Here is a 4,964-nt window from a genome sequence, read left to right on the forward strand (position 1 = left end):
TTTGGACTAGCCACATTTGTAGTGCTCCATTCTCCCGTGAGTGGCTACTCTAGCGGACAGCACAGCTCTGGAGCTTTGGGAGCATCCCATGCTCATTTGTGTTCATGATATTCGGTACAATGTCTGGCACACAAGTGTGTTTGGCCAAAAAACTAACCTTACTTTCATGTAATTAATTTCACTTTGTTCCAAAGTGCTGCAGAACTTATGTTGTCCACTATCTTGTATATATTTGCTACTTTAAATTGTTTTCTACTTTCTTGAGACAATAGGTATCTTCCTCCCCATACGATATTTTGAGATTAGAGTCATTCATTGTGTTTCTAATCCCTTCGTATTCCCCACATCCAAATTCCTTGAAGATATCACACAGGTGGAATGAGTGGATAAAATCATGGCCAGATAAAATTTAAGTTGAAAGAAAAACTCACTTCCTCTTTTAATTATAAATCTAAAAATTTAACTATGTGCCTATAACAGCATTTAACCAGCTTTTCTCCATTACATATTAGTTTTTTTTATGATGATGCTATATTTAACTGCTTTAATTCCTAACCAATACAGTCTTATTGTAGAAAAAGAAGAAAATAGAAATAATGTAATATATGTATATATAAAATGATAAAAGCATACAATAAAATGATATGAGCCATATGAAACTATTACAAAAATATACATAGAAAAAAGACAAGAAATCATAAAATGTTGAAAACAATGATTTCCTTTGGTGACATATATAATTACGGGAAAATTATCTTGCAGTTTTATGCTGTTGTTTTTATTTTGTTTTGGTTTATTTTTCTGAAGATATGTTTCTTGACTATTTTGTAAAAATAAATACATAGAAACACATACACACACATACATATCATTATACTCAAAGTTCTTCTAAATATTTAGATGTTTATTAGTATCTGTTACTTCCCTGTATTGTAATAACAGCCCTTCTCCAAATCTTGATCCATTAAGCTAAATAAACTAACAGAGGTTTTAGATTTATGCTATCTCTAAAAAATACAAATCCGTTTTGGATTTGGATTTTGTAAATCTATTCCTATTACCATTCCATACTTCTAGTTTATTAGGGTAAGTTTAATTCCGTATTTGGGTTCCCCCTTTTTGCAATTTTCCATAAATTTTGTTTTTGATTGTTGACCTATTTGTGCGGAGATTTCCATTCCATGTGTTATGTAATCCCCTCTTGTCATCATTCCCATTTCCCACCCTGCCCATCCTAGGTCCCTCTTGAGGGCATTATTACCCCTTACCCCTTCCCTGGGAGACTGTGTTTACAACATGGTTTACAGGATGGTCGATAACAAACATGCCCTATTAAGCCCTTATCGAAGACATCTGACATTCAGATAGATACACATGCAGACAAACAAATGATTCACATGTTTAATCTGATTTTATTTTTTATGAAAGTGTTGTGAAATTTTTCTACATAAAGTTTACTTTTTCTCATGAGAAAGGAACAAGTAAACATTATATAGAAAAATACATAGCAGCCATAGTAATCGTTCGAAAACATAAATCACAATACTTTCCTGCTTAAAACTCTCAAGAGCTTCCCAGTGTAGTTGGAACAACATTGGAACACTTTTCTGTGGTCTGCAAATACCTGCAAGCTCTCTTTTCTTCATATCCCTGTCACCTCCTCAATGGAGAGGTTTGTTCACTTGGTGGATATCAAGTCAATAGACACAGCAGAGTTGGTTATAAGGGGATTTTTATGACTTGGCACAAGTAGGGCGCATGTTGGAGATGGTTCCCAAAGCACTAAAGCAGTGCGTCCCTGAACAAGGGGGTCGAGCTGGTTTTATACGCGCAGGGTAATGAGGTGTGATCTGACTGGATCTTGCAATAAGGCGATGCTGGGAGGCATGATCTGACTGGATCCTGCCATGAGCGACGCCAGGGCTTCCTCTGATTGGACTCTGGGTCCTGCCATGCGGTGTCAGCCTCTTAATTCAGTCCCCACTCCTTGGCGCAGCCCCAGCACTTAGGTTCCACCCGTGGCTGCACGCTCGGTTCATCTGCGCATGCTCAGGCTACATGCCCTTCAACTAGGGGGTCCATGGAAACTGAAAAACAACTCACAAGTTAGTCACATAAACGTTGAGCCAGACTGGTCTGGTGTGGTTACATCTACTAGTCTCCATTCTCTCGCCCTTTCTTTTTGTTCCTTGAACACTCCGGAGTCCCATTTCTGGGCTATTCTGCTTGCTTAAAACACATTTCCCCAGCATCTCGACAAGCCTGGCTCCCTCTCACCATTCATGCCTCATCTAAAATGTCACCTCCCCAGAGACCACTGTGCTCGCTCACTTAGCTTCCTGATTTACAGCTCTTTTCCCTCTTCCTCAGCACTCTCTGTCCCATTTAAACTATTTCGTGTTTTCCAGAGTGTTTTCTCCACTCAAAGTTAATTTACTTGTTTGTTAATGTGTATTATCTGTCTCCCCAGCTATACCGTAAGCTCCCAGCAGAGACTTTTGCTTGTACCCCTAGTGCCTAGGAGTGTGCCAAATATATAGTAGGCACAAAATAAATATCTTTTGTTGGGGATTTAAATACAAATTCACTTTGAGTAGTACACAATACTGGTGCCTGGACTGTTCCTAAAAAAGCTACCTGATCTGCTGTTCTGGAACTAACGAGCACACCCTCCTTTGAGTAGAGAAAGTCCTTCCTCCCAGTTCTTTCAGTTTCTCTGTGGCCACGCTCATACTGTGAGTGATTCCGCCCCACGCCCCAACTTTCAAAGTCCTAGAGATTCCTATCAGTTTCTGTTAGAGAGAATCAGCCTTATCGATGAATCTTCGTGCTGTCCTTTGGTCTACAAAGGCAAAGCTACAGAGCTATCATCAGTAGGTCTTGTGCTTTTAGTGGAATTGTCTCTTATCTGGCCAAGTTCCTATCACACCCCCTTACCACACCCAGGTCCTAACCAGGAATCAGAGCACTCAGCTGCCAGGCCCAGTCGTGCCTATTTTAGAACTTAGGTCAAAATGGGAATTATGAGCATGGCTTCACAAGCATCAGGACCTAACCGATCTTTCTAATTCATCCTAAAAATGTATTCAGCCGTAACTACCTTCACCTGCACTGACTTAAAAATAAAGGCAAATTTATCTTTCATAAGAACATGGGAATTTAGGGCTGCGTTGCAATTTAGATATGATCTAGTTGACAGATAGGACCCAGGGTGAGACTAAGGAAGCTTCCAAAGGTCGCTGAGACATGCAAAGACAGAGCCGCATTTCGACGCCCAGGCCAGGGCTCTTTCCAGGACATTTAACAAAATTGAATGTTTATTAGTTATAGGCTTAACTGTTTTGCAATATTAATATTTTCTTCTCTGTCACAGTGCCTGGCACACAGAAAGCAATCAATAACATTGGCAATAAATGAATCAATAATTAATATAAAGTTTTAAAAACATTTTTAAGTTTAGGGATTTGGCTTCAGTTGGAAATGGTATTATAGTATCTCGGTGCTTTTCACTTATCTCTGTCTTCTGAGGATATAAAACACAAATGCAACTATCATACACGGTGACTTCAACAGTGTTAATTTAGGTAGTTATCTGCCTTTCCCATGCTCCATTCCATAGTCACCTCTGCTTGGTGGACACACCTGGGATGTGTCCCCATCCTGGTATTGATGCAATGCACATAATTCTACTACTGAAGTGAATAGTACAGCAATGTCATTTTATTTATTGACTGGTAGTTATTTTTTTTTTATCTTTCAGTTATTTAATTAGGTTCTTTGTAAAAATTTAGAATACCAATCTGTAAGGATAAATTCCATTTGGCAGAGCAAACAGAGATCGCAGATAGCCCTGGAGCTGAGGAATAGCCTTGATTTTTGGTAAAATTTGGGAGTCCACAGCTTTCTGATCCACTTTGCGCTGTTCTGTAATCTCCTATTTCTCTTTCTCTGTGTCGAAGATCTCACCCTCCTGGTGTCTGGGCTTCCGCAGCTGCTGCTTCTTGAAGTAAGCATCAGTGAGATGCTTAGGGATTTTCACATTGCTGATATCAATTTTTGTGGAGGTGGCAATAACAAATTTCTGGTGTGTCCTTCGCAGAGGACCTCGATTGAGGGACAGAGGTCCAGTCACAAGTAACAAGCCACTGCCCAGCTGCTTCAGGAAAACCACCCTCTTGTCCCTGTGGCGTCCAGTGAGGATGATGAGGATGGTTCCGGAATGATGCTGGCTCACAGTCTTCTCACGTGTTGGCTAAAGGGTTTTTGCCGCGGCTCAACAGCTTTCGAGGCACATCTTCGGTTGGATAATATCTAGGCATTTTGCGAAGTTTAACCACCCGAGTGCCACCATTCTTGTCACCACCAGCTGGTTTTGTAACAGTGGCGAGGACCTTCTCCTTCTTTTTCTTTTCAACCTTGGATTTAGCCACTGAGTGTTTCCTCGTGTACATGGCCTTCCTAGAGTACATGGCAGATCGGGAATGTCTGCCGATTCCTCTGACGAGAACGGGATTTCGGCTGCGGTGGGGCTTCCCCTTCTTAACCTTTTTAGCTTTGAGGTTAGCCTTTTTCACTTTGCCACCGGCATCAGCCTTCTTGGCTTCAGGTTTCTTCTCTTTAGTATCCGGCTTCTCAGCTTTTTCACCCGCCATCCTGCAAGATGGGAAAGAGAACTAAGAGCCGACTGGTAGTTATTTTTAAAAGGAAAATAAATCAAGGTAGAATTCCTGGATTTAATTATCATTACTTGTTCTTTGGGTAAAATTACTTTTAAAATTTTTGATGAGCACTGGAATAATAGAAACAAAGATTTGGCATTATATCTAAAGAATGTCTTTGAGTCTTCTCTTCATATCATCGCAGTATTTGAAAATGTATCTGGTAAATTCACAGCATGCATGATGAGGAAAAAGTTTAAACTGACATTAAGAGTCAGATGTAATAACAAGTGGGAAACAAAATAA

At 40.0% G+C, this 4,964-nt stretch overlaps 1 pseudogene across 1 annotated transcript; it reads right to left on the minus strand.

Annotated features, from left to right (window-relative positions):
* Positions 1-3,787: 3,787 nt before the first annotated feature.
* LOC105818974 lies at positions 3,788-4,672 on the minus strand (annotated as a pseudogene). Its single transcript, XR_001137934.1, has one exon. The product of XR_001137934.1 is annotated as a 60S ribosomal protein L6 pseudogene (transcript).
* Between the last annotated feature and the right edge of the window lie 292 nt (positions 4,673-4,964).

This window comes from Propithecus coquereli, unplaced genomic scaffold (genome assembly GCF_000956105.1).
Source record: "Propithecus coquereli isolate 6110/MARCELLA unplaced genomic scaffold, Pcoq_1.0 Scaffold46, whole genome shotgun sequence".
NCBI lineage: Eukaryota > Metazoa > Chordata > Mammalia > Primates > Indriidae > Propithecus > Propithecus coquereli.